Source organism: Eptesicus fuscus, chromosome 12 (assembly GCF_027574615.1).
Source record: "Eptesicus fuscus isolate TK198812 chromosome 12, DD_ASM_mEF_20220401, whole genome shotgun sequence".
In the NCBI taxonomy this organism is placed as follows: domain Eukaryota; kingdom Metazoa; phylum Chordata; class Mammalia; order Chiroptera; family Vespertilionidae; genus Eptesicus; species Eptesicus fuscus.
Genome location: NC_072484.1, coordinates 28282770 through 28297099, shown reverse-complemented (window position 1 = coordinate 28297099; position 14330 = coordinate 28282770). Strand labels below are relative to the sequence as shown.

At 46.1% G+C, this 14330-nt stretch overlaps 1 pseudogene; it reads right to left on the bottom strand.

The window, feature by feature from the left end:
* Nucleotides 1–3084: 3084 nt before the first annotated feature.
* LOC103285846 (14-3-3 protein eta-like) lies at nucleotides 3085–3840 on the bottom strand (annotated as a pseudogene).
* Nucleotides 3841–14330: the final 10490 nt, after the last annotated feature.

Genomic DNA, 14330 nt, shown 5'->3' with positions numbered 1-14330 from the left:
GCTCTGGTCAGAAGCAAGGACTTGCCGGCTCCCAGGCTGCTGGGAGTGAAGCCAGGGGAAGGAAGGCCTATTCTTACACAAACATATGTCACGGGCCTCTAGTCTTTTTATAAGAACATCACCCATCATAGTGTGTTAAGGCCCACCCTAATAGCCTTATTTTAACTTTAACTCATTAAAGGTCCTATCTCCAAATAGTCATTTTGAGATATTGGGAACTGGACTTCAACATAGGAATTGTATAGGAACACAATTCAGCCCATAATACCATCTGTCCAGCAATGGTGTGGCAGTGTCACTTTCAACCAAGTTCAAAGGTATTACCAGAACTGTGAATGCCTTGTGGGGGCCCCATATTCACACACTCTGACAGGATTCTCCTAATAAAAATGCCATCTGGATTACTGTGTCCTCAACAGACTGGACTACTGCCCATCATCACTCCAATTAGGGTGCCTACTCAATGCCCATTGTAGAACAAACAGAAATGATTCATTCTGGGTCCAGCACCTGAAATCTAGCCATCACCCCCATGCCTGGCACAAAATGAAGAGTTTCATGAGCAAATTTGTTTATTTTGGCTCCTACTAAGGAAGATCTAAAACCCTAAGCCAGATAATGTGCCTCCTACACACAATACTCTGCAAACACACCTGGCATTTGAGTTACACTGATTGAGTTAATTAACATAAAATTGAGTGTTAGCTGTAATTCCATGGGTGCTATAGAAAGCTGGCAAGATCCTATCATGCTGCCAAATTCCGAATGCTAGGCATGCCTAACACCCTGCTCAGTAGCTGCCCACACATGGAATGTGTCCACTCAGGTTTCTCTATGGCCCTGGTTCACCTTCCCAAGGTGCCAACTCTAATGTATAGGGAGAGCCTCACAGATTCCAGGCTCTCCCAGCTGTGTGCCAGGTGGCCTTGCCCATGGTGGAGACTCACAGACCAGAGAACCCAATAAGGAAGGAGATTTCTTTTTCTAGCCAATGCCGGTTTCCCCCGTTCTCTTGCATGTCTCTGAATCTCCTTTTATTCCACCCTCTGAAGAAGGAAGAAAACAATGAATAAATAGTTACACACTCAGCCAAGCCCAGATCCCCACCACACCCCCATAAAGTCTGTCAGAGATCATTCTTAGCTTTGAGGATTTTAGGAGCAAGATTTTTCTCTCCCACCCATAGAAGAGGCCCACTGTGACTCTGCTTACACATCTAATACCCACCAGCTTTGGCTGCTACCTTCCCCAGAGCATGCTAGGAAATGAACTCAATGAATAAATCAGGACAGGCTGTTTGGCTGTGTTCATCCAAGTTATAGAAAATGCCCACGGAAAACCACCATCTTGCCTTTGGCATAATCACATGAAGAATAACTGAACAACAGAAGCAATGTCTTATTCAGTATCTCCTAGTGTGTGATAAAACCACAACATCAAATGGAAGAGCATATGTGTCCTTCAGGGTGAAGAGTGTAGACTACACAATAGTATCCAACCATAATGAGGCTGGATGACATTCTGATCCATGCTACAACACGGGTGGACTTTACAAATGTGATGCTGAATGAAATAAACCAGACACAACGAGGTAAATATTGTATGATTCGCTTTAAATGAAATATCCAGATTAGGTAAATCCAGACAGAAAGTAGACTCCTGGTTGCCAGAAGTTGGAGAGAGGTGTGGGAACAACAATCGGCTGCTAATGGGTATGGGGTTTCTTTCTGGTGTGGTAAAGATATTTTGTAATCAATGAACAACTTTATGAATATGCTAATGTCACTGAATTGTAAACTTAGAAATGGTGAATCTCATGGCATGTGAATTATATCTCAGTGAAGCTTTTTTTTTTTTTTAAGTGTAGAACTACCTACCTAATAATAGAAATGATGAGAGAGTAGGGGGAGGTTTAGGTATTGTTTGAGATTTAATTTGTTATAAGAATGTTTCTGCCCACTTGTTTTTGTCACGGGTGTTCCTGGAAAATGTACATAAGCACTAATAGCCTCAGGTCAACCGTGTTTGTAAACACTTGGCCCAAAGGCTTTCCTGGCCACAAGTCTATGAAAGCTGAAAAATGTAACGTGACACTCTTGGCCTTTAAAAAGGTGACCACAGCAATACTACGTAGCCACAGACTCACTGGGTTTAAAACCTGCTAGCCTGTTCTGTGATATGTTATACTAGACGACCAGCTGGTATCAAGAGCTGATGGAATTTTAACTAGGTGAACAGACCTGTTACCCATATGTGGCAGAAATTCAGCCCCCTTTACTCACATTAAACACCACAGGTTCTTCAACAAAAGCTATGGATCTTGGATGAATGGATGAATGAATGTCCTGGCAAATGGCTTAGTGACAAGTCTAGTGATCACCGTTTCTACTAGGTTACAAATGACTCACCATACAGACTAGTTCAACAACTCTCATCCACCTGGTGGAAACTTGACCCCTTGCCCAAAGAAGGCATTTCTCCTAATTTCTCAGTCTGCCCAGCAGAGGTAGCCCCAGCTGTTCCTTCCCCACCTCACAGCCAAGTTATGCAGACGGGTAAGGACACACCCTTGCCTGCTATGAGCTAAGTCTTTGGCAAGACTGGGGAGTGTGAATACCAGGCCTTGAAAAATGGAGACCTTCATTTGAGCCTTAGGATCCGAACTGCCCATATTACGTCTCTGTCTTACTCACCTTGACCTGCTTGCCCTGTTCAGAGACCTTGCTGGATCCTTTGAGAACTGGATGCCCCATCTGAATCACACATGTGATGTTTTGGCTTTCCCTCCATTGGTTCTCCTTCCATCTGGTTTTCCCTCAGGTGTGTATACCTGATCCTCCCTCCCCGTGTGTCATCTCACACCCGTGTGTCACTTCCACTGGGGGTCAGGAGCTCAGAGAAGCTGGGATAGGGAGCGGATCTGAGTAGCTGTGCTGCCAATACAGATAGGTTTAGCACTAGATACCCAGTGATTGTGGCAAGGAAGAATCAGTGATGATGGGCGCTGGTGGGTGAAGGAAGAGCCAGGGACCCAAAGGCTCTTCAGTTGCCTTCTGGGGCTTCTTCATCCAGTAAGCCGGTCCCTCACAGGGTGGGGTTGTCTCGCAACTGCATGATGAGCATAGAGTCCTTATAGGAATCCTCGTTTAGTGTGTCCAGCTCAGCTATGGCATCCTGGAAGGCCTGTTTGGCTAAGGGGCAGGCCCGCCCCGGTGCATGCTGGATCTTGTAACATGAAGAAGATGAGGACCAGGCCAGTGCCATTGGGTGCATCGGCTGTCCGTGCTCTTTGCTGATTTCAACAACTTCCTTGTAGGCCGCCTCAGAAGCTTCGACTACATGTTTTTCTTCTCCCCAGAAGCTACCTCTGCCAAGTAGCGGCGGTAATGGCCTCTCATTTTCAGGTAAAATACCTGGAAATCATTGCAGTTCTTGAGGAGGCGCTTGTCCTCATTGCACACTGTTCCCCGCTCCTTCTCAGTCCTCTCCCAGGAAGCGATACCTTTCTCCACCTTCTTTCCATTTCCATCGGCCATGGTTTTCAGCTCAATGCTGCTGATGACCCTCCAGGAAGATCGCCTGGCGCCAACCACATTGTTGTAGGCCACGGAGAGAAGGTTTCCACCTTCCTGGAGAGAGGTTCATGGAGCTCAGTCACTGCCTTCATGGAGGAGGCCGTGTGGTAGCGCTCCGCCTGCTTGGCCAGCCGCGCCCGCTGCAGCTGCTGCTCCAGGTCCCCTTGTCGCCCGCTCGTGGCTGGGCCTCGCCTCGCGCCCCACCCCGCTTGCCGGTCCGCTCCCGGGTGGCAGGTGGTGGGTGGTGGAGGAGGCCGCCGCGCATGCGTACTGGCTCCCCCCGCCACCCGAGACTCAGGCTGCAGGCGGGCCACTGCCCCCTCCTCTCGCTGGCTCGCCCCGCAGACATCGCCAAGGGCTCAGAATAATGTTTTTAAGTACATAAAGTAAATAGCGGTTACACGGGAAAATAAATGCTAAAATACAGTTATCAAAACAGCTTTACACCAATTAAATATTTTTAAACGCACTAAGTAAGATCTGGTGGACCTACTACCATATTTGCATACTAACTAGTGTAAGGGATTTCACCTGGGATAGGGATGTCCAACTTGTCCTGGTTTGCCCGCTACGTTCCCATCTTAGCACTGAAAATCCCGTGTTCTGGAAGCCCCCTCATTCCTTGGCAAACTGGGACTGCTGGCCACTTGCCCATAACGTGACAAAAACATCTGTGATCCTAGTGGGTGATGCTCACAGGCACAGCTAATGCTGCGGACACTCTTCATGGAGCAAAGGCTATATTTCAGGTGGAGGTTGGTGGAAATAAAGATGTGATTTTTTTTCCTATCCAAGTTCATGTACCTCCCAAATTGTATCCATGGACAGCCCCCTTCCAGGTTAAGAATCCCTGCAATTAGGGGGACAAAGTTAGGCCTAATCTCCCCTAATCTTTATCGTTTGTTCTTAGCTTTATTATAACTTAGCAAATCATTGTCATTGTTTATTTAAAAATTAAAACAAGTCTTGCCCTGGCTGGGTGACTCAGTTGGTTGGAGCATCATCCCATACACCAAAAAGATTTCAGGTTTGATTCCAGGATTCCAGTCAGAGCCCATACCAGAGGCAACCCATCGATGCTTCTCTCTCACATCAATGTGCTCTCTCTCTCTCTCTCTCTCTCTCAATCAATCAAGTAATCAATAAACATAACCTTGGTGATAATTTTTTTTTAATTAAAAGAAGTTTTGACACTTGGAGAAACCAAGATGGCGGCATAGGTAATCACCTATACTTGCTGCCTCTCACAACCACATCAGAAACACAACTAAACGGCAGGACAACTACCACCCAGAACTGCAAGAAAGCTGGCTGAGAGGAACTCCCACAACTAGAGAGGTGAAGAAAACTCATTGAGACCGGTAAGAGGTGCAGAGGCACGGAAAGTGCTGGCACCTGGATGTGCTGCTCTTTAAACCGGGAGGGAGGTACAAGCTCCCGCTTGCTCTGAACTCCAGTTCCAGGCAAGACACTGGGGGACCCAGGCACATACGGGGAGAAACTGGACTGTCTGGCATCGGTACAGGAACGCAAGGGCGGCTTACTCTTAGAGGTGTTTGCAGCGATCATTGTTCCTGCACGAGGGTGGGGACATGGAGAACCGGGGACTTCTCCAGTTCAGGGCAGCCAAGGCTGTTTGCTCTGCCCTGGTGATTCCCAGAGACCCCACCCCACCCAATTTACAACCCAACCCAAGCTGTGAGCAGCAGATTTTGCATATGAATGGCCTGTCCTTTTGCCTAAAGTAAACTGCAGCTGGGTCAGAGAGCTTGAGCGATTCCAAAAGAAGGCCCACGGCCTGGCAGGAGCAGCAGCGGCCTTGCTTCATAGCTGAACCTCATCTGGGCACTTCCAAACCCCATACAAAGAGGAGGAATCTGGAGATGTCTCTGTAGCTCCTGCTGGGTGGTCCCAGACGGTGGCTGACCTTGCACCTCCTTGGAGATCCAAAAGCCAGTGTACCCAGTGCTCAGAGTGAGACCATACCGGATTACAAATCTTCACATTCATAAGAGACACACTCAAGGGGCAGACTCAGTGAGCACCAAAGCCCCACTGAAGCAAGTCCTGCCCCATAAGGGTGTCTCCTGTGCAACAGATCTTCCAGTGTAGACACAGCTGGTCACCACAGCCAATTGGCCTGGAGGTCAATTCCTCCCAGTGATACCAACCGCAATCAAGGGTTAACTACAACAAGACAGTGCAAACAGCCCACAAAGGGGTGCATCAAGAGCATCCACCTCAGGTGTCTGGGGAGGCTGAGCCACTGGGCCCTAGAGGACACCAACCACACAACTCAAGGAGACTTAGCAGCTACTCAGTACATACAAACAAACTCAGGGAAGCAGCCAAAATGTGGAGACAAAGAAACAAGTCACAAATGAAAGAAATGGATGAAAGCAAAATACTGGATATAAAGTTCAAAACCACGGTTATAAGGTTACTCAAGAATCTTCTAGAAACCTCTGAGAAATTTAGTGAGACCCTCAAAGATATGAAAAAGGACCAATCAGAAATTAAGCATACACTGACTGAAATAAAGAATAATATACAGAGATCCAACAGCAGACTAGAGGATCTCAAGAATCAAGTCAAAGATTTGAAATACGAGGAAGCAAAAAACACCCAACTGGAAAAGCAAAAAGAAAAAAGAATCCAAAAATATGAAGATAGTATAAGGAGCCTCTGGGACAACTTCAAGCGTACCAACATCCGAATTATGGGGGTGCCAGAAAAAGAGAGAGAGCAAGATATTGAAAACCTATTTGAAGAAATAATGACAGAAAACTTTCCCTACCTGGTAAAAGAAATAGACTTACAAGTCCAGGAAGTGCATAGACCCCCAAACAAGAGGAATCTAAAGTGGACCACACCAAGACACATCATAATTAAAATGCCAAGGGCAAAAGACAAAGAGAGAATCTTGAAAGCAGCAAGAAAAAAACAGTTAGTTACCTACAAGGGAATACCCATACGACTGTCAGCTGATTTCTCAACAGAAACTATGCAGGCCAGAAGGGAGTGGCAAGAAATATACAAAGTGATGAATAGCAAGAACCTACAACCAAGATTACTCTACCCAGCAAAACTATCATTCAGAATTGAAGGTCAGATAAAGAGCTTCACAGACAAGAAAAAACTAAAGTAGTTCATCACCACCAAACCAGTATTATATGAAATGCTGAAGGGTACTCTCTAAGAAGAGGAAGAAAAAGGTAAAGATAAAAATTATGAACAACAAAGTGACAACAAATATGTGTCTATCAACAAGTAAATCTAAAAATCAAGTAAATAAAAAATCTGAAGAACAGAATAAACTGGTGAATATAATAGAATCAGGGGCATAGAAAGGGAGTGGACTGACAATTCTTGGGAGAAAGGGGGTTTGGGAGTGCAGGAAGAGATTGGACAAAAAGCTTACACCTATGGATGAGGACAATGAGGGGGGTAAGGGCATGGGGTGGGGTGGGAACTGGGTGGAGGGGAGCTATGGGGGGGGAAAAAAGAGGAACAACTGTAATAATCTGAACAATAAAGATTATTAAAAAAAAAAGAAAAGAAAAGAAAATCGTGAAAGAAAAAAAAGAAATCTTCAACACAAAGGGGCCAGCACACAGTAGGTGCATGGGGAGCACTGGCATCCTCTCACTCAGCTGAATCTAAGTTGGTTGAACAACTATGGGGAACTGTTTAGCAGTTTCTACTACAGCTAAACAGTCACCTATCCACTGACACAGCAATTCCACTCCTGAGGATTTGCCCAACAGAAATGAGAGCTTACATTCACCAAGAGTTGTATGTAAGAATTTACATAGCAACTACATTCATAACAGCCTCAAATGGGAAACAACCCAAAGGTTCATCAAGTGATGAGTCGATACATAAATGTGGTCTCTTTGTACAGGAATGAGAACTGAAAAAATAACATCTCCAGGCAACAATATTGATGAATCTCACAAACATAATGGTGAACAAAAGAAGCCAGCCACAAAAGAGCGCATATTGCATAATTCTGTTTGTATAAAATACAAAAGCAGGTGAAACTGGACTGGCATTAGAAGTCAGAACAGTAGGTATTCTTCAGGTGGGTGGGAATCAGGCATGAGGGTTTGAATATTCTGCTGGTTACATAAGGTTGTTCAGTTTGTGAAAATGTATTGAATTGTGCATGTAAAAGTGTACTTTTTTGTGCATGTTAGTTATCTATATATATATAAAAGCCTAAGTGACCATTATGATTGAATGACCAGAACAACCAGACAACCGGCTGGTAGCTATGACTTGCACTGACCCAGAACTTGTTTCTGGGGCCCTAACAGCTCCAAATCTGGTTCACCCACATCCCAGACTCAGACAGGAGGGAGGAGGGAGCCCAATTCCTTGCAGAATTGGTCGTTGGTTAGCTTGCTGCTGGGGCCAACCTCCTACAGTTCCTCCCCACAACAGGCCAGACCCCTCAGTTGGCTCCAATCGTTGGCCAGGCCGAGAGACCCCACCCATGCACGAATTCGTGCACCAGGCCTCTAGTATTTCAATAAAAGCATTTATGTAAAATGTTGGGTCCCCCTTTCCCATCAGCTGCCAGATCTCATTCCTGCAGCCATCAATATCAAGAAGTGACCTCACCCAGCAATTTCTACTTAGGTTGGCTCTGGGACTTGTTCACCACTTTCCACACTGACTGTGACCTGTCTTGATGATTCTCGGCACTGGGTGAGGTGATGGGCAAACAGGTGCAAATGAAACACAGTCCTTCAGCTTCTGTGAGCTCAGTTGGGTGTGTGAACAGTATGTGTCAAATGCTGTGGGACCCAAAGAGAAGTGTGGGCATGCTGTAGAGGACGGTGGCATTTAAGATTTGCACAAAGCAATAATCAAACTTCTCAGACTATGAAAGCTGAACGTGGCCATATTCTATGACCCAGCAAGGCTACCTCTCAGAGAGCACATCCAACAGAAAGGCAGTCATACGTCCACCGAAGGGCACGTGCAAGAATGTTCACAGCAGCACTGTTTGTTCCAGAAACCACCCTAAGGCCCACCAACAGGGGGATGGAGATGTTAGTAGTCTCACAACGAATGAACAATCTACAACTACACACAATGTGGGGGTATCTCACAGATGTCATTTGAGCAAGACAGACGCAAAAGATTACTTTCTAAATAACTCCACTTATATGAAGTACAAAAACAGGCGAAACTAACCTATGGTGGGAGGAGTCAGGACAGTATAGGGGAGGGGACAATGATCCAACAGGGACATACGGAGCTTTGGGGGATACTGTCATGTTCGGTTTCTTAATCTGGGTGTAGGTTACATGGGTGTGTTCAGTTTGTAAAAATACATAATGCTGTACAGTTAGGATATGTGTAGCTTTCTGTGAGAGAAAAAAACATTAAGTATGGCTCCTTGGACAGCTACACAGCTTTCTAATAAGTATTATTTTCCAAAACCCATTTCAATTATTTCTCTATCGTTAGACCAGGAGCTCCATTAGTTGCCTTATCTGTCTCTATGCTCTGCCTTCTTTGGCACAACATGGTCCCAAGCACATAACAGACTCTTGATAAATCTTAAAAAAAAACAAGATATGGTGGGTGATCTTCCCACACACTAACCCTTCTGGGTACAGTTTGACATTGTGTATTAACAATCACTATATTTATTTTATTTATAAATGTTCTCCAAAGGTCTGAGCTCTAATCAAACCAGGAATGGTATAATAATGACCCTCTCGTGCATTCTAGAACTTAGCCTCTCCCTGTTGCTTTTTTTGTTAATCCACATAATTTCCTATTGTTTCTCCATTTGTGCAAAATATATTATAGTCCTTTGCATCATAGAGCACCCAGCCCTGTGGAATCAATCCCATTCTTCCTGTTTTCATAAACATGATCAAGATTAAATTATATTCAAGATTTAATTTATATTAAATTATATTAGCCCTAACTGGTTTGCTCAGTGGTTAGACGGTCAACCCACAGACTGAACGGCCATGGGTTCGATTCCAATCAAGGCCACGTACCTCACTTGCAGGCTCAATCCCTGGCCCCAGTCAGGATGCATGTGGGAGGCAACCAATCAATGTCTCTCTCTCACATCAATGTTTCTCTCTCTGTCTCTTCCCCTTACTTCCACTCTCTCTAAATCTCAATGGTAAATATATCCTCGGGAGAGTATTAACCAAGATAAATAAATTATATGTTCCTAATATAATTGTTGGTGCCAGAAGACACAATTCAGTGGGCCCTGGCCGCTCAGCTCATTTAAAGAGACTGATGTTCTCACACTAATCCCTTGGCTGTTTGTTCTTCTTTGCAGGGCGGATTGGAGCAGTTCTGTACTCTCTGCATCTGCTTAATAGTTTTCTTGCCTCGTTTGCAGCTTCCAGAGCTCCTCCCTTCTTCTGAACATTTTCTGTCTTCCTCACTCCTCTGTGCCTCCGAAAACAGCTCTTTGTTCCCCCACAAGAAGAATCTGCAGCCTCATCAGCTCTAAACCAACCTCCCACTGTGCTCTGGGCAAAGTCCTGCTCAGAAAGGGATGGAAAGGAAGGGATGGAGGCAGCCGGGAGGTGATGGTTCCAGATGGGGACAGACAGGGTGAACAGTACACACAGTTTAGAGCAGGGCAGTGGGCCTGCAGGGACAGCCTGCCTGGCTGGGTGGCCTTGGGCCTATCTGGGTCCCATGACCTCACACAGCGTGAAAGCTGGACTAGAGGATTCTGAGTTCTTTCCAGCTCTGAACATCCCAAACCCTAATTATAACCCTAAACATCTACACAATGAACAAAATTGTACTGACACTTGTCTCTGGATAGTGAAATGTTGAGATCTTTTTTCTTTTTCTTCTGCATTTTGCAAATAGATTATTCTAAGTTTGCACTACTGTGTTTGTGTTCACAAGACCAACTATCTGACTCTAGATAAAAATGGTAAATTGGTGTGTTTTCTTGAAGAGGAAAATGAAATAAAACTTAAAAAGAAAAGGCAGAGGAGAAACGAAGGTCCAACTGGAGGCCCCAAATCCAACTGGAGCGCAGAAGCTCTGCAAGGGCAGCATTAGCTAGGGGCTTTCCTACCTCCAGGGTGAAAGTCTTTGTAAACTCTTCTAGCGCCATCTGCTGGTCGATTTAGAATTAATCGCTTAATTTGGTTCACAAAAGGGGTTTGAAGTGAATCTAGAGAACATAGATGGAGTCATGTTCAGGCTGACCATCATCTTTTATTTACAGGCACATCTCACTCCATGCAGACATCCACAATTCACTTTTTATTTCAAGTTGCAATAATGACCATAACAGGGACACCTGAACAAGACCCTTTGTATAAGGGGTGGTAATAGCTATCTATGCACAGTCCCTTATGCAAGGAGTGACTGATTCCCTAGCTCCCCTCCCGGCTACACTGGGCATCATGTAGAGACAGAGACACTATGAAGAAACCCGCTCTCAGCCCCACCATCTTTAAACTGTGCTTGTTTCACCGCCACCTATCTCTCTCTGTTCCCTGGGTTGTCACAGGTCTTCAACTCGTTGACGTTTGGACTAATTCAGTGGCTCAAGCTTTCCCACGTGACCCCAGCAGCCCAAAGTGCAGGCAAGTCCTCTGATTTGGCCTTCCACCCACCATTAGTCCTGTTTTACCCGCTACCCAACGCAAGCCCGGCCCCTCACTCCTGGTGGGTTCTAGCTGAACACTCGCCCTCTTCCTGACCTGCCCCTTCCCACAGAGGGCGCCCTTTTGCTCTGGCTGGTCTAGAGGTGCAGGACAGTATGCATATCCAGCAAGGCCTGTTTAAGCCACCCTCTGTTGTAGATATTGATGGGAAAGCAGTTTCCTTCTAACACTTTTCATTTCCATTCTAAAGGGCACCTCTAAAAATACCAGTCTTAAAAATAGCCTCAACTGGACAGACGCATCCACCCATCTGTCCAGCTGTGACGTTCTCATGTAATGGGAACTATATGTTTGATCTTTGTCCTCAGTTCCTGGCACAAAGCTTCTACAACCTTGTAACTTCCTGAGTGTCAGGGGTGATAGGAAGGAGTAGCTTTTGTTATAATGCTTGGGTTTTGTCCCCGGTTTCCTGGCACAGCGGGGTTCGGAGAACCTCCAGGTTGGTGAACTCATCCACGTTCTGGGAGGGTGGTGCGCCCCAAACTCTTTGGGGCACCTGTATTTGGAATGTTTCCAGCCCTTGCCCTCTACACCTCTTCACCTGGCTGTTAATCTGTATCCTTTATAATAAACTGGCAATAGTAAGTAAATAAATGCAATAAAAGGCAACTCTCAAGTTTTGCTGAACTTCATCAAGATATTCCTGTGATGCGTATTAGTAGAAAGTGATGAGAAGCTCCATCCTTCTCAAGACAAAGGAGCTCCCGGGACTCCCGATTGGTCCTGCAGGGAGGGGAGGCTGCCATATTTGGAGAGAAGCAAAATGCCACTCCCTCTCCAGCTCCTACTTAGCTGGGAAGGCCTGGCTGCCAAGAGGGTGTGCTCCAGGACAGTGTGGCCATCGCTCCAGAGGCACGTTCCCAGGGAGAGTCCAAGGTAGGTGGGGAGGCAGAGTTTGTGCATGATTCCATTTCTGTGGTCAGGGTTGCTCATTTCTAGTCAGACTGCAAACCACGCAATGGTAACTTGACTTCCATCTCCTGGGAGGGATGGGTTGCAAGTCAGGGGACACTTTGTGAGAATGGTTAGTCATCAGGTGCTGCATGTCTATGTTTCGGTGCTATAATAAACTGCTATTGTAGGGTTGGCTGGTTGGGATTTTCTCTTGCTTTTAAGCCCTTGCCTAGAAAGACTAATTTCTTTCTCAAGAGCTGTATGCTTTTATTTAATTTAATGTGCCTGTAATTGATGTTATTATTCTTATTTAAGATTTCTCTTCCCAAGGAGTAAGGGCTATGATATGGGGTGTGGCCCCTATTCTGGAGGTTAATGAGTGTTTGCTTGAAACTCTTTGGAGAAAGCTGCTCTGAACTCACTGTGTGGGGTGCTGAGCCAGGTGCATAGGCTGCTGCTGCGGGCACATTCATGGCCACCCTGGGGGAGAAGCCAGGTGATGTCTGCACTTTAAGAAATGTTAGCAGAGGCCTCTTTGCAGATGCCCTGAAGAGGCTAGAAAAACACTTGGGTTGATTTTCCCTATTTTTCTACATAAGGATCAGTGTCTCACTAGATTTGAATGTTTTAACAGAGGTGTACTAACCACTGTTAGGAATGCTGCAAGGGTATGGTGGAGGCTGTGTTAGGAGCTAAGCAAGGTGACTCTCCAACCTCCTCGAGCTCTGGCACTCACGAACTTACAATAAGCCTTATCAAGGAGACAGCCTAAGCACACTCCGCTGTAGTAACTTCCCGTGCCCCTGCTCCCCACGGACAAAGGTCCAGGTGCTGGAATGCCCCGAATGGTTGACCTTGGGAGGTGGATTTCCACAATAACTATTGTAGTTTCAGGAGCTGGATGCCACAGACTCCCGGATTGTGGGGCTAAAAGGGAGGGGCATTCCATGATGTAATCAGCAGCCCTCCAGATGCCCTAGGGTCACCTCAGCGCTCCCCTGGCCCTGCTCTCCTCTCCTCTCCATCATCCCATTTCCTCTGAAATGCCTCCCAAGCTCTTTGCTCAGCTTAGGGCCCATTGGACTGCTCTTCATGCCCAGTTAGTCAAAAGCACAAAATCTGAGCACCAGCCCCTCGGGCAGCCCAGAAGGGCAGTGGGCATGGTGGGAACAGTGTCAGACAGAGCAGCGTTCAAACCTGTGCGGCCTTGGCAAATTACCTAATTTCTCTAGTTCCCGGTACAACTTTTATATCATGGGGATAATATTATACCTTTCCCATGTGGAAAGTTAGGTAGGCAGTGTCAGAGGCTGACACATAGTAAGTGTGAAAGAAGCTCGCTGGGAGAGGCAGATGGGGTCACACTGTCCCTAGAGATGAAACATGAAAGGATTACTCCTGGACATAGAGAGAGGCAGGGACCCCCGCATATCCCATCTCTCCCTCCCCACACTCATCTCCTCTCTCTCTCTCTCTCTCTCTCTCTCTCTCTCTCTACCTTAAAGGCCTTCGGGATCAGCAGCCAGTGACTTTCTTAGAATAGATGGCAGAAAGTGCCCAAGCCAGTGCCAGCTCAGAGCAATACAGAATAAAGAGGGAAGATAAAAAAACACAGCCCATATAATAGTGTCAGCCATAAAATAACAACAACAACAATAATAATAAAAACACAGCCTATTCATTATGTAAGCTGCCCTGATTGGCAGTGTATAGATTCATTTTATGTGTTAACATTGGTTAACAAAGTTTTTTTTGGTGGGTGTTTTTTTTTTTAAATACAGTCTATGCCCAGAAGCCTCTGATTCCCGCTCTTCCACTGTCTGCCTCCCAGGGACCCCTTGATTTGGAAAACTTGGGAGCACCAGAGAACACCCGTATGTATTCAGTCAGCACTCACTCACTTTCCCATGCTCATTCAAAGGCTGTGTAATTGCCAGTTGCCGCTTCTTATCTTGTCTGGGAAAGCCAGGGTCACCGCCCCGAGTGGATCTAGTTCCCGGCCAAAGCAAAAAACCTTGGGATGGGCCTAACCCTGCGCGGCCCAAGCGTGGGAAAACAATTATGTAAATGAGGCAAGGAGGTCACCCCTTGTTTAGCGTCTCCACGCGGGAGGGGCCAGGGGAGCCGGGGACCGCGCGGGAGAAGTGACTGCCTCATCCTTTGCCTTTGCAGATTCTGA